The sequence below is a fragment of the Rattus norvegicus genome, chromosome 13 (assembly GCF_036323735.1).
Source record: "Rattus norvegicus strain BN/NHsdMcwi chromosome 13, GRCr8, whole genome shotgun sequence".
Taxonomy (NCBI): Eukaryota; Metazoa; Chordata; class Mammalia; order Rodentia; family Muridae; genus Rattus; species Rattus norvegicus.
Window position 1 is genome coordinate 34,803,789 of NC_086031.1, and position 27,817 is coordinate 34,831,605.

Consider the following 27,817-nt stretch of genomic DNA (forward strand, 5'->3'; position numbering starts at 1 on the left):
TACCTCTGACCCCAGGAAACAGAAAGCAAGTGTAGTTAGTTTGTTTTTGGGGGTTTTTTGGTTTTGTTTTGTTTTGTTTTGTTTTGTTTTGTTTTGTTTTGTTTTGTTTCTTTTTGTGTTCAAGGTTGCTCTCTCCGGCTCTCAGCTCCAGGAACTGGAGAGAGCTATCCCTAACTAGAGAAGTTGAAGTGAATGAAGCTTAGGGATGGGCTGGGATCTGGGGGTGGGAAATGAGTAGTCTGGGCCCAGAAGTGTTGCCTGGAATTCCAAAATGGGAAAAGAGACCTCAGCTGCTTTCATATGGAAATTGGCCTGGAAGCTGACTTTGTCTCTGTGAGGAACCCAAGCCAACACCAAGTTCAGTGAACCTAACACACTGTTCAATCAGCCATTGAAACCCGGCAGAAGAACAGTCAGGGAAGGGAGGATAGGGGGCGGGGAGGGGGGCAGCAGAGGCTCCCCTTTCATCTGGGCTTGGTTCCGGAGAAGGCCAAAAGAGGAATTTACCCAGGAAGCAATCTGAAGGCAAAAGTCCCATCTAAAGTGAAGGTGAGTTTGCACTGGCTGTAAGTTAAAGAAGGGAAGAAAAGAAAGTAAGTTGGGAGGGAGCGTCCATGATCTGCAACTGACCGCGAAAGGGTAAACGTGCTCAGTGTGTCTTGGAGAAGGAAAGGCCTTGCTGGTACCCAGCTCACCCAGAGGCACATCCCTACTCTTCCGAAGATTCTTAATGCAAACATTCTTAATGCAAACGTTGACGGAATTTCTCAAGATTTCTTCTGGATTTGTGTTTGCGTCCGTCGGTCCGGTGTGTTTGTTCCGGTCCTCGCGGAAAGTCGAGGAAGCACTCGCATCCACGAGAGGCTAAGGCTTTCTTAGACACTTTTTGGGGGAGACTAGTTTCCTGTCTTTTGTCCTTGATTTATTATTGCTTGTATTTGTTCCCCTCCATTTGGTTCATTTTATTCTTATTTTAAAAGAACAGCTCTCGGGGCCCTTCTATTTTCATGGAAATTGCTCGGCAATAACAATTTCAGATAGCTTGCAAAAGAATAATCATGCCAGGGCCAGTTCACCCAAGATGCTTTGCAGGCATTTCACATAACAATTTACTAATTAATGACAAATTAAATGGAATTTGGTAAGAAGAATCAGAGGTTAGAGTACCGGTATATATTATGTATTAAAAAAAAAAAGGCATGCAAATATCCGCGGCCCATTTGTGGTTCATCAGTGGGAAATAATAACCTCTCTACTCAGAACCCTCACAGACGGGAGGGCTGCAGCACAGGGGCACAACTTCAAATTACATATAATTCTAATTTTTAACTGTCTTAGATTATACATTGTGCCTCCATTTTACAAATACAATGACTTAGTCTTCCTTGTTTTAATAGTTTAGAATTATGGAAATTCACCTACACTTTGTTGCTTATATTAAGTGCATATAGGAGCCTGGAAGTAATGTTTGGGAAAGTTTTTACTACTGTTCTTGTTAGCTTTGACTGTCAACTTGGCACAACCTAGGGTCACCTGAGAGAGGAGCCTCAAAAGAGGGATTACTCCGATAAGATCGGCTGAGGGTTGTCATGATTGTTGATTGATTTAGAAAGCGTAAGCTCACTCTGGGCAACACTTTTTCCTGGAATAGTGGCCCTGTGCTGGGTAAGAAGTTGGCTAAGCATGCGCTTACAGTCTCTACTTCAAGTTCCTGACTGAGCTCCTGTCCTGACTTCCCCAGTGGTGGGCTGTGAGCTAGAAATATAAACTAAAGATATCCTTTCTTCCCTTAAGTTGCTTTCAGTCAGAGTGTTTTATCACAGGGACATAATAAAACCAGAGCAATCACTCATTCCAATCTCCTACAGTAGGTACTAGAAAACTACAGGCTTTCTGCTTTTGCAAATAAAGCTTTATTGGAATGCAGCTATATGCATTTACTTATAGATTGCTTAGGTAGGGCTGCTTTTGAATTACTAATGCCGAATTGTCGTGGATATATTACATATTTTTTTAAAGATTTATTTTATGTATGTGAGTACACTGTAGCTGTCTTCAGACACACCAGAAGAGGGCATCAGATCTCATTACAGATGGTTGTGAGCCACCATGTGGTTGCTGGGATTTGAACTCAGGACCTCTGGAAGAGCAGTCGGTGCTCTTAACCGCTGAGCCACCTCTCCAGCCCCAGGGATATTTGAAGCACAGAATAACTACAGCATCTCTAATCTGGCCCTTAGTAGAGAAAACTTACTACTTGTTTCATAGGAAAAGCTGGAGTGAAAAAAATATTTTTAATGAAGAGCAAATAAAACCTTTTTAAATTTTTTCATGTTCCCCTTCCTCCCCTTCCCATCCCCTTTCCTACCCAGGTCCCTCCCTCCCCCACCCCACGATTGCCATGATTGCTTTCTTCCCCCTCGCAAGTGGAATTGAGGCATCCTCACTTGGGCCCTTTGGCTTGGTAGCCTTCCTGAGTTCTGTGACTTGTATGCTGGGTATTCTGTACTGTTCTGGCTAATAGCCACTTATTAGTGAGTACATATCTTTCATGTCCTTTTGGGTCTGAGTTATCTCACTCAGAATGATATCTCCTACTTCCATCCATTTGCCTGAAAAACTCATGACATCCTCGTTCTTTTTTTTTTCCTATTCTTTTTTTTTTTTTTTCGGAGCTGGGGATCGAACCCAGGGCCTTGAGCTTGCTAGGCAAGTGCTCTACCACTAAGCCAAATCCCCAACCCCCGTCCTCGTTCTTAATAGCAGAGTAGTTTTCCATTGTGTAAATGAACCACACTTTCTGTGTTCATTCTTTCCTTGTGGGACATTTGGGTTGTTCCCAGCTTCTGGCTATCACAAATAAGGCTGCTATGAACATGCCCCTGTGACATGGTGGGGCATCTTTTGGGTATGTGCCCAAGAGTGGTATAGCTGGGTCTTCAGGTAGATCTATTTCCAACTTTCTGAGGAACCTCTAGACTGATTTCCAGAGTGGTTTGACCAGTTTGCAATCCCACCAGCAAAGGAGGAGTGTTCCATTTTCACGGCTCATCAACATGTGCTGTCACCTGAGGTTTTGACTTTAGCCATTCTGATTGGTGTGGGGTGAAATCTCAGGGTCATTTTGATTTGCATCTCCCTGATCCCTAAGGACTTTGAACATTTCTTCAAGTGCTTCTCAACTATTTGAGATCTCTCTGTTGTGAATTCTCTGTTTAGTTCTATCCCCCATTTTTTGATTGGGTTGTTTGGTTTCTTGGTGGTGAGCTTCTTGAGTTCTTTATGTATTTTGGATATTAACCCTCTATCAGATGTGGGGTTAGTGGGATTTTTTTCCCCTATCTGTAGGATGCCGATTCGTCTTATTGGCAATGTTTTTGCCTTACAGGAGCTTTCCAGTTTCATGAGGTCCCCTTTATCAATTCTTTTTTTTTTAATGTAATATGCAAAGGCGAGGTTTATTACGAAGATCTATTACGGAGATCTCCGGGCCGACACGTATCCCACGCAAGAGACAGAGGTGTGTCGGTCGACCCCCTTTATCAATTCTTGATCTTAAGAGTGTGAGCCATTGGAGTTCTGTTTAGAAAGCTTTCCTCTGTGCCAATGAGTTCGAGGCTCTTTTCCACTTTCTCTTCTATGAGATTCAGTGAAAACCTTTTAATAAAAAATAAGAAATTTAACAAGAAATTAAAAGATGCACTATTATCCTTAAAAGTTCATAAATGCTTCATGTTCATAAATGATTCAACAAATCTCCCAAACATTCTTCTTTACTTAATGCACATAGGTATCTCTCTCTCTCTCTCTCTCTCTCTCTCTCCCCTCCCTCCCTCCTTCCCTCCCTCCCTCTCCTTCCCTCCCTCCCTCTCTTCCTCCTTTCCTCTCTCTCTCCCTTCCTCTCTCTCTCCCTCCCTCCCTCCCTCTCTCCCCCCTCTCTCTGAGTGTGTGTGTGTGTGTGTGTGTGTGTGTGTGTGTGTACACGTATGTGTGGTGATTTTCTTCTCTCTTCTTCCTTTCTGTAGCCCAGCCAATGGGCAGCTCCTCTGAAGAGGACACAAGCCACAAGATGTACCCCCTTGTTCATGAGTGGCAAAGCTATTATGGGGGTAACCAATCAGTTTGTGCTTAGATTTGAAGCTAGCTCCACAAGCAGGAATTCACATCTAGCATTGTAAATTCAACCTGGTCAAAAGTCCACCGCTGGTAAGGTGATAGACCCTAAAACAAGCAGACAAAAAAAAGAGTAAAGCAAAGGAAGAAAAAGAAAGCACAGACCAGCCTAATACAGGAAAAACTTCAGGATTGAAGTATGTTTGTCATCTATGGAGGCATAGGTTTCCCATGTCAAATGAGACTGGTTTAGATGTACATCAGTTAATCCATGTTTACTATGTGCTATGTCTAACTTTGTGAGACAAAATATCTATTTGGACTTCCTTTCCAGATTTTTTTTCTACCATGGCAGCTCTGTGGCAGATTAGAAAAAGGAGACGCAAATTTGCCAAGCCCTCAGTTCAGGTGTCCCACAGCAATCCCTCCTTCTCATCTTACAAGACTTCCTTGCTGACACAAGTTACAGGCAGTCCATAGTAGAGCACCTCAGTTAGTTAGATGGATGGATGGATGGATGGATGGATAGATAGATAGATAGATAGATAGATAGATAGATAGATAGATAGATAGATAGATAGATAGCTTGCTAGTTTGATAGTTGGTTAGTGTTGGTATGTGTGGGGGAGTGACTCAGGTTTCCCTACTTTTCTCAGGCACTACAAGTTCCTGACATAAAGCAACTTCTAAGGAAGAGGGGTTGCTTTGAGCTCATTGGTGTGGAGAGTTCAGCCATGATCCAGTGCCCTCAAAAAACTTTATTAAGAAAGCAAAGCTTTGTGTCGCTCCAGGCCTGGGACAAGGCAATGCACACCACTGTGGAGCTACCGATGGGGAAAAGCTGATCACCTTGTTGCCAGGGAGCCAAGAAGAGGGAAGGAGACTGAGGCACCCTTTTAAGATACTTTGCAAAGGGAACACCTCAATAGCAGATGCTCATACACGAGATCTCACCTCAGAGTTTCCACCACTTCCAAATGCCACTGTAGGGAGTAAGCCTCTGGTATTTGGGGGAAATATTCCAAATTCTAGCGGTGAAGAAGCAGAAATCCATCGTCAGGAGCACAGACACTGGAAGAAAGGAGGGTTTGTGCCTTTGTTTGTTTGTAGTAGGGTCTCAGGTAGCCCAAGCTGGTCTCAAACTCACTATGTAGCTGAGGACATTGGACTTCAGACCCTCCTGCCTGACTCTCAAGCCCTGCACCACTCTGCCTGGTTTAGTTTAATGCTGTGCTGAAACCCAGGGGTCCCAACAAGCTAGGCAGGCATTCTAGCAACAGAGCCACACCCACGGCCTTTTAAGATCCACAAGTACTTATTTCAAAATAAGTATTTGCTGGGAAAAGCTGAGTAGCTGTTTGATTCCTAACTCACCAATGACACCCTTCCTCATACCCAGGCCCTAAATCTTGACTGGTCAGCTGACAGTTGAAAAGGCTAAGGAAACTGTAACTATGCCTTAGAGGGTGGCTGTCTGATGAGGCTAGCAGACAAATAACCTTTCATTTCAAGGGCTGAAGAGAGATGGCTCAGCTGTTAAGAGCACTTGCTCATTTTGCAGAGGATTGGAGTTCTGTTCTCATCGCCCTAGCTGAGAAGTTCACAAATGCTTGTAATTCCAGGTCCAAGGAAGCTCGTGTCTCAGTCCTCCATGAACACCAGCATTCACACAGATATAGGCATAAGTAAAAAATAAAAGTAACCTTCAAAAAAATCCTGTCTGTTAGAATGGACTTATGGATTGCTCGGGTAACATCAAATGACCAATGGCAATTTCCTGACTGGCTTACTTCCTGAGAACAGCCTCTGAAGTACCTAGTAGTTTTCCTTCATTCACTACCTGTCTGTAGCCCACAGACTTTGTGCTAATTGTTGTTGAAAAGGCTAGGACTCAAGACAGGCAGATTTGACTTTCAAATGCATCATGTATTAGCCTGTTTATCTTGAGAAAAAAAGTCTCTTTGTCCGTGTGTGTCTCCACCTGTTCCACCGACAAAACTAAATAGTGCTGTAAGAAATGGGGCTGAGGAGAAGGCAAGGTTGTTAAAGTGCCTCTCGTGCAAGTGTAAAGACGTGAGTTCGGATCCCTAGAACCCTTGTAAATGGTGGGTAGCTGTACCAATGAGTAAAGTGGAAAAACTAATGGAAGAAGACCCCATTCATAAAACGTGGGCTTCCAGACATGCATGTACACACACTTGTACCCGCATGTAAACAATCATACACATATATGCTCATCACCTGTCACACACAAATGGAAAAAGAAATAAGGATTAGTAGACATAAATACAAAACTTCTTCAATGTTGACGTACATTGAACACTCAATAAATGTTGATGGCTACTACTGTTGATTGTAGTAGATTATGACCAGACTTACAATGGAGTCCGGCTTGAATTTGAATTGAGGGATAAGTAGAAATTGGGGAACAGTCTCATAGGATAACAGACAAAGACATACAATACTGTGTATCATTTGGTTGAAGAATAACTAGACACTTGGCTGGGCTCTCTTCTCTTTAAATCCAATCTCTTTCCAAAGGTTCAGGAAATAAAGTAGGGAAAGATCCTTAGGCAGATGTGTGAGCACTTTGCATGTCTGTTCGAGGGGTTCTCTGGTGTTTTTTGAGCAGACAATTGAAGGCAACAGGAGAGGCAGACAAAATGAAAACCAAACAATACATTAGGGAACCTGGTTGTGTAGCCCAGTGAATGGACGAGAGAGTAGCCAGAAGGAGGGGGTCATAGGAGATGAGAACTTGGGCCTGTCTTGTACACTCGGAGTGATTTGAAATTTCAACCAGTGGTTCTTCTATTTTTAAGTGTTTAGTTAACATGTGTTAATTCCACACAATGGATTTCATTATAACATTTGCATGCATACAAATGTATTTTGATCATATTCACTTCATTACCCCCTATTGTCTCCCTTCCCCTGTCCCGGATCCCCTTTCTATTTCCAGCTAGTCTTCTCCCTTTACAGTCTAGACTTCTGCATGAGAGCTTACATGCTTAATTAGGGTTACTTGGAGGAGTATCAGCAAGGCATTATTGACAGGACCGTGGGCAACATACCAGTCACTACTCCACTAAAGAACCTACACACACACACACACACACACACACACACACACACACTCCCACCCCTAACCCTCTAGCCACCACTGACTGCCTGTGAATTCCAAGGGAGGGATTACGTATTGTGAGTCCCTCCCCAACTCCAGCAGGAGAGTCCTGTGCCCAATGTTGTGCCGATGACTACAGATTTTTAACCCTCCTGCTATGGGAACATGAACTCTACTTCCCCTCCCCTTGAAAACGGTTCCATCTCAGTGACTAACCTTTAACGCTGGGCTGTGAGCAGATAGGTCACGACAGAACTTTCGGGGCTAGGACAGGATAAACAGTATTCTTCCTTGCCTGCCCTTTCTTTCTTAGGCTTCTTATGATTTAGAACTCAGCTGCAAGGCATGAGAAAGCCGAATTACCCCACAGATAGGCCACGGGGTTTGCTCACTCCAGCCCCAGCAGCAGTCCTAGGTGATAACCAGTATCAGCCTCAGACCTGTGAATCAGACAATCCCTAGAGGACCCCACCATCAGCAGCAGTCAACCTTCGCCTCCCCCACTTGGAGGCACTCGGAGCCAGACCAACGCTCTTCAGTCAGTTTTGCCTAATCTGCTGTTTTCGAGTAAAATAAATATTGTTGATATTTTTAGTCGCTGGCTTTGGGGGTGTTTTGTTACCCAGTGGAGGGTAACTTGAAGCAGCTGTTGTAGATGCCGGGGAGGCGTCACGCAAGCTGTTTATGCTTATGCATTTTCAGAAGGCATGATCTGGAAATCAAAATATTTGGACTGAACGTTCCCTACCCCATCACCCTCTCCGTTTTCTTACCGGCATTTATCACGATTGGCTATTGTAGTCTTCATTTGCTCCTGTATTGATTTATTTGGTGTGTGTTTGTTTTATTTCTTCCTCTCCCATTAGGATAGAAGCCCCTTAGTCTCCCTGATCTTGTTCATCCTCCTCACTGCTATATCTGCTTACCCATTCTAGGGCCTGGCACATCATGATCACGTTGTAAACGTTTGTGGGATAATGAACAAGCAGATAAACACCATGGAACTTGGACGTGTCCAATTTCATTGCACAGAAACCACGTTCAGAAAGCATGTGCCCAAGTTTTTAAAAAGAGAAAGAAAGAAAGAAAAAAATACTCATACAATTTAGGTCTGCAAACGGAGGGGATGATTTCCCCTTTTTGTTTATTCATTGCCTGTGTATGTAAATGTGTGGAGCGCATGGATGGACGTGTGTTTGAATGTGTGCACATGTGGGTGAGTGCACATGTGTGTGCACAGGTGTATACGAGCATGGGTGTGGAGCCCCAAGGTTTACATTTGGTGTCTTCCTCAATCACTTTCCACCTTATCTAATGAGGCAAAGTCTCTCATCTGACCCAGAGTGTCCTTTCAGTTAGCTAGCTAGCCAACTTACTCCTGGGACCCTTATCTCTGACTCCTGTAAGCTGGGATTGCAAGTAGACCAACCATCACATCCACCCAACATTAATGTGGGTTTCAAAGACACTAACTCCAATCCTTATTTTGTGTAGGATGTGCGCTGAGCATCTCCTCAGCCTGTGTTCATTTTTTTCTGTTATGAACTGGACCTAAGCAGTCCATGCTGGTGTTGAGATGCCCACTTTAGCGGGGTTCACAGAAAAGGAATCATCTTTGGGTCCCTACTCTGACAAGCATGGATGTCTTCAATCTCATCAGAGCACAGTAGGTCCACAGGCAGACAGCCCCACTCGCCATCAAGGGAGCACTATACAAGCTTACACAAGCTTACGACTTTATCTCTCTAGTCACAGTGTTAAAGGGAAATAACCAAGCTATAACTTTGGGTCACACACACACACACACACACACACACACGCACGCACAAGCACACGCACAAGTGCATGCATGATCCTCAGTCCTCTAGCATCGAAAAGCACAGATATTTTTTATCATTCCAAAGTCTGGAAAGTTCAGGATCAAGGTACTAGAGATCTAAAGCCCAGAGAGAATCAGCTATAACTCACTGTGTATCATCACGTCTCAGAATAGACCTCGTAGTTCTGGGACCTCTTACAAGGGCTGGGACCCCACTCACAAGGGCCCTATCCTTGTAATTCTCTTGCCTCTGCCTCCTTCAGCAAACTCTGCAAGCTTGTACCACCTGCAAAATCCATTCTCATAACCAAATAATTCCTAAATACTTCATCTTCTAATATAATCATATTTGTGATTGAGTTTTAATAAATGTATAGTAGCAGAGATTCAAACTATAGTTTCCACTCCTGTAGTTGTTTAACAAACTCTTCCTGCTCTCACTCTCTACGTAGATAAGTGGTATCTGTACATGTATGTGCATCATGTTACACAGAGATATTTAAATGTGTGTGCATGCACAGGCACGTACCGTGACACCCTTGTGGAAGCCAGAGGATGACTTTTGTGTGTTGATCCTCTCCTTCCACCCTGTGTGTCCCTAGGATCGAACTCAAGTTGTCAGACTTGGTGGCAAGGATCTTTACCTGCTGGATCATCTTACCTGACCATCTACCCTCTCATATGGAACATATACTGTACATGACAAGATAAAAACTATAAGCACATGGGAAGAGAAAGGGGTTATTTACTTGAGAATCTGGTTGAAGCCTCTACCAGCATAGAACCATCAGTTCTGACAATTAACAATATATACCTAAAGCCTTTCTCCTTTCCCAATTACAGATCTATAACTTTCTAGAAATCTCATTAGAAACCACTCGCACAATCCTCGTGGCTTCTGGTTTTATCATATCAGACTGATAGATACCTCACCCAAGGTACCACCCTATACTCTCACTTTTGAAGAGAGAAATGGCAAAAAGAACAGGTGTTTTTAGCAACCCTTTTGAGGTGTCATCTGAAAGTCACCCAAATGTGGCTAGCACTAAGGCACTTAATTGTGACTCTCCTTTGGGGACCCTTCACCCACACTTGGATGTGCCTTATTCTTCCCCTTGACCACTGTGCTTAAAACAGGTTTCTGTTTTGTCCTGTTTTTAAATAAGTTGTGCCTCTCTCATTGAGAATCCCACTCTCATGCTCCGAGGTGGAATTTTTGGTCTTTCTTTGATCACCTTTCTTTCTATTTTTAATAAACTCTATTCTAACTTTATAATGGCTTGTTCTGGAGTCCTTTATTTCTGGAAGCCAAGGATCTAGTTTTACCTAAGGAACTGTCCCTGAAAGATTAAAGGACGTCCACTTGCCTGGCTGCAGGCTCCACTGTGGAGCTGCCCCTCTCTGCATGAGGCTGCAGAAACACTACATGGGTACTACACAGCCGAGGGTAGTGTGTGCACAGTCTATTGGAAAATAAGCAGGACCCAGCTCTCTCTGAAGAGAAGGGTAAAGGACTTGAGAACTCTCAGGGACGTTGAGTACCTAGCCATGTGGCCAAGGATTTGTGGTCACATAAAGGCCTGGACAGACCCCCATGGGCGGGCCCACCATTAAAGGCATCCTTCATCCCAACTTCTTCAACACAAGGTCTCTCCCTTCTCCCCAACTTTAGTCATCTTTGCCTTGGGCCCAAAAAGAGTACTTGAGACTTAGAAGGAAGCTCTCATTTGATTTCCAAAAGTTCTCATGATCTGGGGCCCAGGGAAGACAGCACCATGCCTTTTTGGAACCCGTAGCTTTCTCCTCCTAGCTTTCTCCTCCTTTGTAGAAAAAGCTGAGGTTGGAGCAAGGAGTTCACCAATGACAGGCCCCAAATCAATTTTAACTGGATACTCCTGGCAGGATAAAATGTTTGTGTTGTAATATTGTCTCCATAAAAGGTACTGTAGTATTTAAAAACCAGGATCGATCCCTCAGTGAGTGTCATAAATCCTCACGGGATTTGAAACCCTGACCACAGAGGACAGGGCAGGATGCTATCCATCTTTCTATTTCCTAGGCCACCCACAGGAGAAGGGCCCGAGGTTCCACCCAATGTCAAAGAGAGATGCTAGAATTCCCCAGTGTCACAGAAGAACTGGAGAAAAACTGTTGGAACTAAGGAATCGAAATACGAGGGGAGATCGCCCCCTTACTTTTATTAGGCCTTGTTCAGAATCAATACAAGCCCCAGGGCCCAGGATGCTTCGCACTGAAAGGGAGTACATGCTTTCCCTCCTAAAAGGAAATCAGGCCCCTTAAGTAAAACAGATGTTAGCGCTGAGCTCCCAGCCCCCTCCGGCTTCCACTAGTCCCAGCTATTGTCAGAGGCACAGAAAAAGCTCTCCCAGAAACCCAAGATTTCGAGTTTAGTAGAATTGTGAGCCCCATCTCCTTCCTTAGCTCACAGAAGTGTTCCTTTCTGTTTACCAGGAAGAGAACTGGGGGTTGGGGGAGACTGAGGGGAGGAGGCAGCCAGACTGTTCGCAGAGGATTTGGAGATACAGCGGAGACTGAATGGAGAAGATTTTCATTTCCTGTGTTATGCGGCGCAAATAATATCAGTATGAAAAACCTGGCAGGGAGATGGGAGATAGCAGTTTTTACATTGATAAGTATTTGTTCATTTCCTAACAACAAAAAGAAATATAAATCTCTCCAGAAATTAAATAGCCTGGCTTGTTGGAGCACTTTTTTTTTTGTGGGGCTGCTGCGTGCGGGGCTGGCTCCCTTTCTGGGCCCCCGCGCAGATAATCGAGGCTAGGCTATCACCTGGGATCACGCGGGCTGTGGGGGCCCAGCTCGCAGGGCCCAAGTCTCCTACTTTTTTTTTTTCCCTGTCACTTATTTTCTCGGCGGGCCCGATTTGCATTTTAATGGAAGTAGTTTATAGACTTCTCTGCAGCCTTTGCCGAGCCACAAGTGGCATCATTAAGTGAGCTAAGCCGGATTAATGCCGATAGTAAAGTCAGATAATACAATAACAGCGGCCTCCATTCCATTTGCATTAGGTGAGGAACGCGGGGCTGCCTGGTGCCTAGCGATAATTTGTAAGCGCGATATGTTGTACTTGAGAGGATAAGATTAAATTTAGTGGGTTTAACTGTCATCCCGGTAAGTCAATTACTTCATCTTTTCAGCCTTTGAATTTCTTTTATAAATAAAATAAATGGAATATTGAGCTGCTCCCGCAGCCATTTCGAGCTCCCATGAAGAATTACACAGGCTGGGCCAAATAAATAAATAAATAAAAAGGCTTCGGATTGAGCTCCATAAACAAAATATAAACTCCATTCAGGTACCAATGTGGCGGCAGCCCCGAAATATTGTCCGTCTCTCATATCACAAGCATGACGGATTCCATTGTGGCTTCAGTTTTTCCATAATAGGAAATATTTATGTCGCGCCTGGGTCTTTTCTATCCCTATCCTCCCATTGTAGGAGGCAAACACAAGCAGACACAGCCATGGGCTTCCTACCTACCCCTCCTTCCCTCCCCTGTCTTTTCTTGCCCCAATGCTAAGTATTTAGCTATCTGGAGGATAGGAAGGAAGCCCCATGACCCAGGGGCTCGCATCCAATTTCCAGGGCGCCTCAGATAAACGGGAACAACTTCCTTCCCATCTTCCTCTTCCGGACCATGGACTAGGGCCCTGGAGATGGATTTTCTGCTAAAGAGTTGAGCTAGGGAAATCATGATAGGTTCTTAGAGAAGCTGGGAGGGGGGATGAAGCTACAGGACAACAAAGAGAAAAAGAACTGTCAAGAAGGAAGAAAGGAAGGAAGGGCTATAGTAAAAGACAGGAAGAAGAAATGGAGGGAAGGGACAGAAAGAAGGCAGGGTGAAGTACTAGGGGATAGAGACAGACACAGGAAGGAAAGGAGAAAGAGGGAGAGAGAAAGGAAGGAAAGATACAGAAAGAGAAGAATCAAGCATTCAAAACCTGCTGGCAGGCGCCAATCAGTAAGAGACATCTTTAAGAGATTCAGATCTATTGGCCTCCTAGTACTCTAAGAGACATGCTCACTAAGGACAAAACAAAACCCAACAAAATAACAAAGACAATGGCATGAATACATAAATAAGCAAGTAGGTGAAGAGCTAGAGAGGCAAAAGGCAGAATCTGTGTGGCCTCCAATTTGATAGGTAGCCAAGGATTGACCTTGGACTTCTGACCACCCCTCCCCCTCACCTCCCAAGGTATTGCTAAAAAACTGACGACAATATTGCCTGTATTTAAAGCATTGTCTATTGCACTGTGTGTATATGTGCATGCATATGCATTTTGATGCACACATGCATGTGGAGGGCAGAGTGGGTGTCAGATGTCTTCTGTCTCCTTCACCTTAGGTGGTCAGGCAGGGTTTCTCACCCAGACTGAAGCTCGCCATTTTTAAGTCACGTGTTCTGACCAGGGAGCCCCCATAATCCTCGTGACCCTCCTCCGAATGCCGGAGTCACAGACAGGTGTGCCCACGTTTGGCTTGCATGTGCCTGCTGGGGCTTTGAACACGGTTCCTTTCACTTTCACAGCCAACTCTCACCTGACGTGCTATTTGACCAATCAAATGTCTATTACGTCTGATAGCGTTTTGATATCTAAGGCATCGTCTTTGTCGATGCTGAGTCCTCCAGAAGCCGTTTACAGAGGCCACAATCAGGAATCCTGAGCCAGTAAATAGAAATCGTAATGAGAGGGGTCTGCGTGTGTGCATGTGTGTCTCTCTGACTTCATTCCAAAGCCAAAGATATAAATGACTTTTAGATTGTCCCTTGTTTTGTATTATCCACGCCTCTGCCCTTCACTAGTGCAGATAATCGAGAGCTCACTGTACTGTGATTAATTATATGGCCAGGGCTGACAGCCAAGAGTCACCGAGAGCAGAGGATTTCAGGTCTTTCCAAAGGTGGAAGGATTCTGTTTGCCCCTTCCACTGTTTCATTGGTTCTGGCCTTGACCAAGTGTCACTCTGTGCCAGGCTTCCTACCTTTTACCTATAACCTTCTGTGTAACCCTCTGAGCATGGCATGCCTAGACACTGAGGACTTACATTGTCTCCATCTCAGAATGAAGCAAACAGAGGTCAGAGAGGTAATGATCTTCCTGTTCCCAAGTTAGAAAGACTCACAAACATCCAATAAGATACCATCAGTGAATTGATCTGGGACTTCCGTGTATTGTCCAAGAACCACAGACACTAAATGTATTTCGTTTCATTACTGTAGTGTCCCTTTAATGGCTTCAACCCCGAACCTCACATGTTTCATAGGTTTTTCATGTAGATAGCATGAAGTCTGACGGCTGACCAGTAAAGCAAACTTTGATCTTTCGGGACTATGTTCAAGCACAAGCCTCAGCTGTCGGCTAAGGATGTTGCTGGTTGCTTAGGTGGCAGTGGCCACATGTTCCCTTTCAACCCTCTTATTTGTGTGTGTGTGTGTGTGTGTGTGTGTGTGTGTGTGTGTGTGTGTGTGTTGCATGCTCACATAGAAACTAGAAGTTGGACTTCAGTGTCTTCTCTTTTATTTCTCTACCTTATTTTATTTGGAGACACGGTCTTTAAGCCAGGAGCTCACCCACAGGCTGGATTGGTTAAGACTGGCCGCTCTGGCAAGCACCGGAGAACCTCCTATGTCTGTGCAGTGCTGGGATTAGCTCTCCCAAGCTTGGCTGTTCACATGGGTGGTGCAGATCCTCACGCTTGTGAAGAAATCACTTCACTGGCTGAGCCATCTCCATAGCCCACCTGTCCCCAGTGAGTGCTTGTCCTTAGCAAGGGGGAGAAAAGGTACCAGCCATACCCTGAACATACCCTGCCCAAGTCCAAGAGATTAGCACTTTTATTTCTTGGCACAGAGGGGAGCCTGGGGACTAGGAAATGAAGAGGGCTCAAAGTCACCTGTGCCGTGTGGGCCTCAGAGTTCACACTCCTCCAGCTCCGTGGAAGCCCAGCACAGATCCACAGTAGTATTTACACAATGCCAGTGAACTTCACAAGATGTCAGCCTGTGTCTGTGTTACGTCACGAAGCTGGGCAGTGGGTTTTTGGGGCCATTATCCCGAGAATTCAGGTCTTCTGTGAATTATTCTCTGACTGAGTCAAAACAAGCAAATAAGCTTTCGTGTTGCTTGTTTGAGGCCTAAATATTCCTCACTTTTTATCTCTAATGCTACCATTTCACATTTTCTCACTCTTATTCCTACCTCTATACTAGTCCTAGGTGTGGTTTAAAAGCCATCCCATGGAAGAAAAGTTTCTTTAAGTGACCTTAAATTGCCCGTTTCTGTATCTCAGTGTTGTGCTTATACGTTCTTAGCTGCACATATACTCTCCTGTGCGCACACACACACACACACACACACACACACACACACACACACACACACGCTCTTTCTATCGCTTTTCAATTATATTTTATTTACTTGCTGAGGGTGAAGTGTGTGGGCATGCCACTTGAGTTCCCCAAATCAAACTCAAATCATCAGATTTGACAGCAAATGTCCTTACCCGCTGAGCCATTCCGTCAGAGTTATTTCAATTTTTCTTTAATTAATTATCACTGTATGTTCTCAAGATATGTGTGAATGCAGGCGCAAGTATAATATGGTGTGTGTGTAGAGGTCTAAAGACACCTTCTGGGAGTCTGATCTCTCCTTCCCACCATGAGTTCTGAGACTTAAACACAGGTCATCAAATTTACTTATCAAGAACCTTTACCCATTAAGCTGCCTGGCTAGAGCTTTTTATGATCATCACTACTACTTAAATTTTGTTTTCCCCACAACTAATGAGAAAAATCTCATCAACATGTACCCCATTGTAGAGTCTTCTCATGAATTGGAGGGAAATTACTTTACTAATTTATTTTTGTGTACACACACACACACACACACACACACACAGTGCCACAGTAAAACAGAATTAAATGGACTCCATCATTTTAGAGCTCAGTTCCACGAATAGCTTGCCCCCCGGCTGTTTTATTACCACTCAGTCTCACGAAACCCTTCTAAAGAGCTGACATTACAGTTTTTCATTTCATCCTCAGGAACATTCTTCTAATAATAATATTTCCCAATGCCGACACCGTTTTGAGGTTTGCTTCTGTGAGAGGTGGGAGTGTTAATCCGCGTCCCAAGCCTGCGTGTTCCTGCAGATATCAGTGTCCCATTTTCTCTAAAATTAGCAATGTCACGCAAGCTTTCCGATGCTGTAATTACAACAGCAACAGACCAGAAAAGCTCCCAACACCCACCCTATCTTGGGACCAGCCATCTGCAAATTCAGGTTTTCCTTTCCTTTTCTTTTTTCGTGTGTATGTATGTGCAGTGTATGCATCCATACGTTTGCATGTGTATGGGCGCTCATGTTAGCTCATCTGCAGACTAAGTTTAGGTGCCTTCCTTGATCGCTCTCTGCTTTATACACTGAGGCATGTTCTCTCACTTGGAACCTAGAGCCACCAAACCACTGTCCCAGCCCCACCTCTCTCCCCTTCACTTCTGCCTCTCACAATTGCCCTCTGCTTGAGTTCTAGTCTCTTAATCTCCCAACACAATGCAAGTTAGGCCTCCTTAATGCGTCATTACTATCGGCTGACTGAATGTGTCAGTGCCTGAACCAACATTGACTTCCTACCTTCTCTTTGAGGTACCAGGTCACAAATTGAGTTAGTAGATACCATGGACTCAAGAAATACTGCTGAAATCTTACAGGAAGCAAAGAGAACAGCCATCTGTAGAGATGTGGAAAAAGCTGAGGCATATCCTTCCCCTAGATACATGCCCTGTTTCTCTGGCTTAGAATGCCCAAAATATCAGCTCCTTGGGCTTAAAGCCATATGGTTGAACAAATGGACAGACTCTTTCCTCATCAAATATTCTTCTTTAGTGTCTACCATTTCCTGGTAGAGATCAAGACTTCCTGGTACAGTCAAAGCTCCCTTTTGCCTCCCTCAGTCCCAGCCCCTGTGAATCAATCTATCAATGATGGTTATAGCCTAGGATAGCTTAGTTCTGTCCAGCCTTAGACACATACCTTAGTTTTGGTTTAGGGGTTTTAAAAAAGATTTTAATTTTTGTTTTAACTATGTGTGGGGTTGGGAGGGCTTGAACATGAATGAGATGTCCTAAGAAGCCAGAAGAGGGACTCAAATCTGCTGGAGATAGAGTTACAGGTGGTTGTGAACCACCTGACATGGGTACTGGAAACCAAACGTGGATCCTTAGCAAGAGCAACAAACATTCTTTTCTCCTGAGCCACCTCTCCAGGCCCTTGTCTTTTTTTTTTTTTTTTTTGAGAAAAGTTATCATTTTAGCCCTGGCTGGCCTAGAACTCACTATGTAATATGCCGCAGTCTCCCAAATGTTGCGCACACACACACATATCTGGAATTATGTTTGGGTTCACCCCCTCAAGAGTTAAACAGAAGCCACTTGTTGCATCTTGCTCAAAAGTGTTGCCAGACTCTCGATGTACCCTAGGACATCATGGGAACTCAATAAGATTTGCTGAATGAATAAACAAACTAAACTACAGTTCTTTAACGACCTGAAATATCATATGTAGTGAATAAATATTTATTGAATGAAATACATAAGTGTAACTAAGGACAATACCTACCCGGGGCAGGGGCATTGAAAGAACGATTATAAGGATTAGTGAAATTATCTGCTTAATACAAGATTGTTCACACCTCCCCAAAACGAAGACTCCTTTCTAAATATGTGTAACAGAGCGACAAGTAGAACATCTTAGCCCATTCTTCCTTCCTGTATCTGGATGCCATTGATTTAGCTAAATATAAAGAGAAGTTAATTGGTTCATTGTTCTGGAGACTAGGAAGTCCAAGATAACAGGGTTGACATTTGAGGGGGCTCTTTAACCTGCATTATCACACCATGGAGGGAAGCCTAGAAAACCTGCTTTCACAGCACAGCCGTCTGTTCCCCAACACATAATCACTGCTGTTTAGTTGTTTTCTCTCAGAAACTTTGCCTCATGGACCTACAGAGACTCATAGGATAAAGGAAGATGAGGAGGTTCACCAGACTCCGTAAACTCAGGAAGTCATATGACTCATGAGGCCCCTCCCAAAGGTTATAGATAAATAGCAACGGTTGCTGAGAAGAGTGCACTCTCCAATGGAGTGTTACCTGAAAGTTGTACAGGACCCTTGAGGAATGGAGTTTATGGAAGCTGTCACCTATGTTAACGTAGCTTCCCTGTGCTGCTTTAAGTCACACTCATTGGTTCATCGAGCTAGATGTGTAGACTCATTCCTTTGGTTTGTCATCAGTGTCTTATCCAGTGTGAATCGGTGCTCGTTCACACCTCTGCAGGGAAGGTCACAGGCTGAGACTGTACAGGCACCTTGCCTTCATCTCCCACTGTGCAAAGTTTCTGCCTCTCACCTCTGCTCTGCTGAGGATGGTTCTAGTTTCTTTCTGTTATCACACACTCTGACCTAACAAACAAACAAACAAACAAACACAGCACAACAACAAAAGTGGGAAGGAGGAAAGGGGTTATTTGGCTTACAATTCTAGGTCACAATCTATCATTGGAAAAAATTAGGGCGGTGACTCCAGGCAGGAACCTAGAGACAAGAAGCACGGAGAGATATTGCTTGTGGCTTGTGCTATGGCTCACTCACAGACTCATGTTTAGTAGCTTTCTACCCTAGCCAAAGACCCCCTGCCTAGAGATGCTGCTTCCCTCCTGCACCAGTTAACAATCAAGGCAATCCCCCACAGACATGGTCACCTGCCAATCAAGGCTTTCCCCTCAGATGACTCTAGTCTGTATCCAGTCGACAACTAAACCCAACTAGTGACCAAGCCAGCTCAGTGAGTCAACAGGGTCTCAAGGGTGGGAGGGAGGATTGAAAAAGAAGAAAACAATTAGACAAAATTATAACTGACTCCAGCCAGTGCTGCGGCTGAAGCAGCTTTAGTTCTCTCCAGCCTGCTTTTATATCATTCTGGTCTATCCAAAACACATGGTCGGTTTTTAGATCAAAGACAACATGATCAAGCGGAGTAAACAAGAAGGTCACACAAGATAGTAATTAAGTAAAGTAGTAAGCAAAAGGATCACACAAGGTAATAACTAAGCAAAATAGTAAACAAAGCCCCATGGTCATTGTTATTCTTATCTGAGCCTACTTCCTGTGCGAGCCTAGTGACAAATGCCAAATTCCTAGAAGTGGCACCAAAAACCCTCAACGAACTAGGACAAGAACCAAGTTCTCAAACGATGGAATTAGGAGATGCATTCTAACCATAGCACAGAGTAAGAGAAGACTTTGAACTCCCTTATGTCTTCCCAGCAAGAGAATGAAATTTTAACTGATGTATTTTTTTTATGTCACACGTGTTTGATAGTCATAACATATCAATAAAGTTCATTCATCTTTCCTTCCATTAGATTAAGAAAAGACAAAAGAAAACATTGTCCAATTTAGTAATTAAAAAGATCCATCCAGTGGTTTTAAATGTCCACAAATTCTTTTGTGTCCCTTTCCTCAAGAGTATATAGCCTAATTATCTTCCCCTTAGGCATTCTGAACTTTGTTGTAATACGTGAATTGGAGGTTGTGATTTTCAGTTCTGGAGGTCAGGTCATACAAGGCTCAGTAGGTTCTAGCAGCAAGTTGTTCATTCACTCTCAGTCAGGTACAGCTCTGTTCTAGAGAAACAAACATATCCTGGTCAGAAACGGACTTCCAGGCAATATTTTACTTAGAAGTGATTCCCTCCAGCTCAGGAGGGTCTTCTCATACCTGTATCCCTGGCCAACATTTGGTCTATCTCCTCACAAAGGGCCTGCAGCCAAAGTCATTCAGTTAACCTGCTTTCAAACTTGACCTACAGACCCTGTGGTCTGTTCTAAGCCAGAACTTTTGTTTTGTTTTGTTTTGTTTTGTTTTGTTTTGTTTTTATGATGAGGCAGAACCTTCAACTCCACAGAGTTCAACCCTGTGAAATCAGAAGGCCTGTCCAGCACTCCTGGGCTCCTAACTCCTTTGCTTCTTCTGAAGGGTTCAGTCCTGGGCTGCTGAGGTCTGGTCTGGTGCAGGAGAGCATGCCTACCCCTCCCCCTGCTGTGACACCCTCCTTCCATCTTCTTTCCTGCTTTATTTGCAACCCCACTTTTCTTTGCTCCAGTGGCTTCATAACACTTGCCTCCGTGTTTTCATCATGGTAAGTCCTTGAAGAGATTAAACACCCTCAGGTCAAACAGGACCCTTGCCTTTCCCTTCGTTATTGGTACTGTGTTTTAAGACATAAGCTGTGACTGAACGGTTGGGAAGCTAGCTGAGCTGCCCATTGATTCGCTTTCCTCCTCTGCTCTTCAGTTTTATTTTTGTTTACCTCATAGATGGTTATAGAAATTTTAACTGTTTAATCGAAGTGGAAATTGACGTATAACATTATAAATGTAACATTTAAGATACATACACTTGTCACATATAGTAATCTATATGATAACGAATACACACACACACACACACACACACACACACAAATTGGTGTATTTGGAAATAAGCATATGCCCATACAGCCATGAAACCACCTTCATTGTCAATGCTGTAAACGTTTTCACCACTTCCAAGAGTCTCCTCCCACATGGAAGGGTTCTTTGAAATTAGCATGACGGGCAATATGTACTTAATTTTTCTCCCATCCAATAAAAGACAACAACAACAAAAAAGGAAAGGTACTAGGGACCTGGAAAGATGGCTCAGCACATAAATCTGCTTGTCATGGAGCCTGTCAACTAGAGTATGATCTCAAGAACCCATATGGTGGAAAGGGAGACTAAGCCTGCAAGCTTTCTCTCAAACCCCGGCATAAGTGCTGGGGGCATATACACATAGAGTTTGTCTGTCTGTCTGTCTGTCTGTCTATCATCTATCTATTATCTATCACCTAGCTAGTATCTATCTATTAATCCATCATCTATTATCTATCTATCCATCTCTTCCCCCTCTCTCCCTCTAATATTCATTCACAATTAAGTAAAATATGAAATGAAATATCAAATGTCCTTTTTTGAATAACTAAAATTTTTAAAGGAGGGGCTGGAGCAACAGCTCCGAAGTTAGGAGCATTTGCTGCTCTTCCAGAGGACTGAGATTTGTTTTACAGAACACATGCAGTGTCTTACAGACAACTGTAACTCCAGTCCCAAAGATCTGATGGCACAAGCACACACATGTGGTACCTGGACAATCGCATAGGTAAAACACTCAAATACATTTAAAAAATTAAAGTTAACAGGCCTCAAAGACAACAATAACTGAAGAAGTGTCAACAAAAGATGGTAAAGGATTTTGGAGTCAGGTAGAAGAAGGGAAGCTTGTGGAGCAGAAGCAGCCCTAGCAGAGGACCTACAAAGGAAGAGCTAATAGCAGCCTTAATTTTCCTAAACACTCTTGAGATAACCCAGCGACTTTGAGGATGAAATTTCACAGAGACATAAAATATGTTCTAAGACTCTCTGGAGAAAAAGAACAATGAGGATAACTCATGAGCAGATAGTTCATGAATAGGTGGGTATGATAGGTAGATGATAGGTAGGTAGGTAGATAGATAGATAGATAGATAGATAGATAGATAGATAGATCAATAGATAGATAGGTGATAGCAGATAAATAGATGATATATAACAGGTGGAGAGGGGGAGAGAGAGAGAAATGGAGAGGGAGACAGGGGGCTAGATAATAGGTAATAGGTGGAGGAGGGGACAGACACCTGTCTAGGTGAGAGAATTCACTATGGGATCTGGTTCACACACATGAAATGTGGGAAGTCATGTGGGCACAGAATAGGAAGCAAGAACATCCAAGAACAGGACAAGATGATGTCTCTCCTGCAGTGTTAGTGCAGATCTGCCCTTGCTCTACACTTTGTTTATGTAGTCCCTCAGCAGATCCGATGCCTATTCTGTACCACACTTACTCAGAGCGAAGGGTGTAGGACGGCTAGGTCTTCAAAGAAAACGTGGGACTGACTCATGGCATAGAAAGAGAGTGTTAGAGAATGCTACTGAAAGTAAAGGGAAAAAATGACACACTGAACCAAGGAATTCAAGAGGCTGAGTTATTTCCACTAAAATTAAGAAGCTTGATGAAGGTGCTGGGCGCAGTAATACATGCCTTCAACTGAAGCATTTGGGAGGCAGAGGCAGGCAGGTCTATGTGAGTTCCCAGTCAGCCAGGGCTACATAGTAAGACCCCTGTCACTGGAGACAGAGGGGGGGGGAGGGAGAGAGAGAGATAGATAGATAGATAGATAGATAGATATGGATGGACGGATGGACGGCAGGCAGACACATGTACACAGGAAAGCTGGTATCAGGTAGCCTGGGCTCTCAGATGGAGAAACTGCCCCACCCCAGAAGCTCAGGATGTTTATTATATCCAGTTGAACAGGGAGGGAGGATCAGTCAAACAGTGAACAGGGAGGTGGGGCTATGAGAGTACGGCACATTTATTGTACACTGTTGAACAGCAAGGCAGGATTATTCCATATGCCTGAACCAGGAGGAAGTGTTATAGAATCTCAGCATGTTTATTATCCATAGAATGCTCATTATATATAGTTGAACAGGACAGTGGGATTATTCCATACACCTGAATAAGGAGATGGGGTCATTACATAGAGCTAAGCAAGGGGGCAGCAATATTACAGACATCTGAACACTCAGACAGGATTATTATATACATCTGCCCACATAGACAGGATTATTATATATATCTGACCACATAGACAGGATTATTATATACATCTGAACATGCAGACAGGTTGAGCCAATCTCATTACGGACAGTATCTGGAGTAGTCTTCAAGATGTTTTACCTGGGGGCAGAGAAGAAGCTAAAATGGACATTTTCTGCACACGCTGTTAGTGTTCACACTCTGTCCCAAGGAAGGCTTTTCCATCCCTCTGAGCCTCACCCAGGGAAGGCTCTGCTATTCTGTGGGATCCAGGTCCTTGGCCTGACTGTGCCCATGTGAACAACACAGATTCACTCAGGACATCCACTTGTTCCTTCCAGTGAGTGGAAACATTGCACATAATAGCTATTGGCCTAACCAACAATTTCATTAGAATAGTACTGAGATAAGAAGAAAATGAGGCTTGTCTAGTCCCTGATTTTAGTGGGATTTGCCCACTCTCTCCCTACTTATTCAATATAGTTCTTGAAGTTCTAGCCAGAGCAATCACACAACAAAAGGAGGTCAAGGGGATACAGATCGGAAAAGAAGAAGTCAAAATATCACTATTTGCAGATGATATGATAGTATATTTAAGTGATCCCAAAAGTTCCACCAGAGAACTACTAAAGCTGATAAACAACTTCAGCAAAGTGGCTGGGTATAAAATTAACTCAAAGAAATCAGTAGCCTTCCTCTACACAAAAGAGAAACAAGCCGAGAAAGAAATTAGGGAAACGACACCCTTCATAATAGACCCAAATAATATAAAGTACCTCGGTGTGACTTTAACCAAGCAAGTAAAAGATCTGTACAATAAGAACTTCAAGACTCTGAAGAAAGAAATTGAAGAAGATCTCAGAAGATGGAAAGATCTCCCATGCTCATGAATTGGTAGGATTAATATAGTAAAAATGGCCATTTTACCAAAGGCGATCTTCAGATTCAATGCAATCTCCATCAAAATACCAATCGATTTCTTCAAAGAGTTAGACAGAACAATTTGCAAATTCATCTGGAATAACAAAAAACTCAGGATAGCTAAAACTATCCTCAACAATAAAAGGACTTCAGGGGGAATCACTATCCCTGAACTCAAGCAGTATTACAGAGCAATAGTGATAAAAACTGAATGGGGGTACAGAGACAGACAAATCGACCAATGGAACAGAATTGAAGACCCAGAAATGAACCCACACACCTATGGTCACTTGATTTTTGACAAAGGAGCCAAAACCATCCAATGGAAAAAAGATAGCATTTTCAGCAAATGGTGCTGGTTCAACTGGAGGGCAACATGTAGAAGAATGCAGATTGATTCATGCTTATCACCCTGTACAAAGCTTAAGTCCAAGTGGATCAAGGACCTCCACATCAAACCAGATACACTCAAACTAATAGAAGAAAAACTGGGGAAGCATCTCGAACACATGGGCACTGGAAAAAATTTCCTGAACAAAACACCAATGGCTTATGCTCTAAGATCAAGAATCGACAAATGGGATCTCATAAAACTGCAAAGCTTCTGTAAGGCAAAGGACACTGTGGTTAGGACAAAACAGAAACCAACAGATTGGGAAAAGATCTTTACCAATCCTACAACAGATCGAGGCCTTATATCCAAAATATACAAAGAACTCAAGAAGTTAGACCGCAGGGAGACAAATAACCCTATTAAAAAATGGGGTTCAGAGCTAAACAAAGAATTCACAGCTGAGGAATGCCGAATGGCTGAGAAACACCTAAAGAAATGTTCAACATCTTTAGTCATAAGGGAAATGCTAATCAAAACAACCCTGAGATTTCACCTCACACCAGTGAGAATGGCTAAGATCAAAAACTCAGGTGACAGCAAATGCTGGTGAGGATGTGGAGAAAGAGGAACATTCCTCCATTGTTGGTGGGATTGCAGACTGGTACAACCATTCTGGAAATCAGTCTGGAGGTTCCTCAGAAAATTGGACATTGAACTGCCTGAGGATCCAGCTATACCTCTCTTGGACATATACCCAAAAGATGCCCCAACATATAACAAAGACACATGCTCCACTATGTTCATAGCAGCCTTATTTATAATAGCCAGAAGCTGGAAAGAACCCAGATGCCCTTCAACAGAGGAATGGATATAGAAAATGTGGTACATCTGCACAATGGAATATTACTCAGCTATCAAAAACAATGCCTTTATGATATTCATAGGCAAATGGTTGGAACTGGAAAATATCATCCTGAGTGAGGTAACCCAATCACAGAAAAACACACATGGTATGCACTCATTGATAAGTGGATATTAGCCCAAATGCTTGAATTACCCTAGATGCCTAGAACACATGAAACTCAAGATGGATGATCAAAATGTGAATGCTTCACTCCTTCTTTAAAAGGGGAACAAGAATACCCTTGGCAGGGAATAGGGAGGCAAAGATTAAAACAGAGACAGAAAGAACACCCATTCAGAGCCTGCCCCACATGTGGCCCATACATATACAGCCACCCAATTAGACAAGATGGATGAAGCAAAGAAGTGCAGACCGACAGGAGCCGGATGTAGATCTCTCCTGAGAGACACAGCCAGAATATAGCAAATACAGAGGCGAATGCCAGCAGCAAACCACTGAACTGAGAACAGGATCCCCGTTGAAGGAATCAGAGAAAGAACTGGAAGAGCTTGAAGGGGTTCGAGAAACCATATGAACAACAATGCCAAGCAACCAGAGCTTCCAGGGACTAAGCCACTACCTAAAGACTATACATGGACTGACCCTGGACTCTGACCTCATAGGTAGCAATGAATATCCTAGTAAGAGCACCAGTGGAAGGGGAAGCCCTGGGTCCTGCTAAAACGGAACCCCCAGTGAACGTGATTGTTGGGGGGAGGGCGGCAATGGGGGGAGGATGGGGAGGGGAACACCCATAAAGAAAGGGAGGGGTTAGGGTGATGTTGGCCCGGAAACTGGGAAAGGGAATAACACTCGAAATGTAAATAAGAAATACTCAAGTTAATAAAAGAAAAAGAAAAGAAAAGGAAAGAAAAGAAAAGAAAAGAAAAGAAAAAAAGAATAAAATGAGGGAAGGGGGAGTAATGTACCATGTATGAAGTAAGAGGTTGGTGAACACTGTTAGAACTACAACAAACCAAACTAATACATTAAGGCTAGGGAGATGGCTCATTGCTTAAAGCACTTGTCACACTAGTATGAGGAACTGACTTCAAATCCCACCAAGTCACACAAACTTGGGCACAATAGCATGCTTTTGCAATTGCAATGCTTCTTTGGAAAGGGAGGGAATGGAGATAGAACCCCCAGAAGCTTGTAGTACAGCTAGCCTGACACGTACAACAGCAAACAACCAGAGATCCTGACTCAAGAAAGGTGCAACTCCAGGACTGTGAGCTAAGATTGTCCTCTGACCTCTCGGCACACGTCCTCTGGGTGTGGCCACATTCTCACACACACACACACACACACACACACACACACACACACACACACACTGAGAGAGAAAGAGAGAGAGAGAGAGAGAGAGAGAGAGAGGAGAGAGAGAGAAAGAAAGAGAGAGAGAGAACACCTTATTTTTAATATGCACAAAGCAGCTCAATGGCTGGGCCACTCCCCAATTTCCATGTTGTCAATGCCTCCCTTCCAATATTCCTGAATTATTATTTACTAAAATCTGTGTTTCATCTCTGCTCTCCCAGAGCTAATCAGGGGACTGGCTCCTGGGGCCACTCTTACCCGGATTCTTACATGACTGTATGCTTTCTCTTCTGAATCTCTCAAGCTTGACGTTTCTGTTTCTCCATCATGGAGATTCTAAAAACTCTTCCTCCTTCATGGTCCCTTTGCCTAGGAAATCTGAAGTCCCAACTCTGACTCTCTGTCCAGCCATTGGCCACCAGCACCTTGACTTACCAATTAGGGCCAACTGGAGGCAGGGCCCCTCAGCGTCTTACAGGCAACTATGCAGTTTCCCGTGTGATTCTGGGAGCCAAATGAACACAAATAGTATTAGAACCAATCCACAACACACAGCTATTCATGTAACAAAAATGTTTTTATGACCATTTTAAAATAAAAATCAAATTTCCTGGTTTCTTTTGAAAACAAGAGGAAATTGCACTGCCGGGCCTGTGCTCTGGAAAGGAACAGTCTGAGGACTGAGCGTGGACACACAACCTTCTGTTCACCTTAAGCCCCACCATTCCCATGACAGCCAATTAGCTGTTCAGACTCTTAATGGTCTAATTTGAAGCCTGTGGTATGTAGTGCATGAGAACATACCTGGAAAATTACACAAGAAGAAAGAGAAGGTGCTAGAGAGATGGCCCAGTGGCTAAGAGCAAATGCTGTCCCTGCAGAGGACCCTAGTTCTGTTTCAAACTCCTGTATCTGCCTGCTCACAACCTCAGGTCCAGGGTGTCTGACGATACTTTGGCCCCTGCAGACACTACCTTCATGCGTACAAACATGTGCATGCGTGTGCACATACACACAAAGGTGGGTGACAGGGGGTGGGTAAAACGAGTCATTGGCAGCCAAAGCAGCTAGTATTAGTTCTGTAATGAGCCTTTAGCTAGGCAATGTTGTCCCTAGTGACTGAGGGAGGTGGGGATGAAATGCTTAGCATTTGCTCACATTGACTGCTGCCTCTTCTACAAGTCTACTCTTCTACAAGGATTTGCCCACTGGCCTCATTAACCAATGGTCAGCTGTATCAAGATACCCCTGGGGGTTGGGGTGAGATAACTTAGTCCATCAGACTGGATCTGAGTTCAATCTCCAGTTCCCTCGTTTAAGAAAAGCTGAATGTGTTGGGTGGTAGGGAACAAGGTGGCATTTGGTAATTCTTGAGCTAGAGAGCTGAGACAGCTAGATCTCTGAATAGGAGAGCCAGTCTAGCCTATTGGATGAGCTCAGGACAAAGGAGGAAGCCTGTCTTAATACAAAGGTGGGAGCTAGAGAGATAGCCCAACAGTTAGGAGGGCATGCTCTCC

The 27,817-nt window shown here is 43.7% G+C and overlaps 1 long non-coding RNA gene across 1 annotated transcript in view; it reads left to right on the forward strand.

Annotated features, from left to right (window-relative positions):
• Positions 1–430: 430 nt before the first annotated feature.
• LOC120096233 (uncharacterized) overlaps positions 431–27,817 on the forward strand; it is a 37,371-nt gene continuing 9,984 nt past the window's right edge. The window contains exon 1 of the long non-coding RNA XR_005492414.2: positions 431–549. This is a non-coding gene — a long non-coding RNA (uncharacterized LOC120096233). The remainder of the gene's footprint in view (positions 550–27,817) is intronic.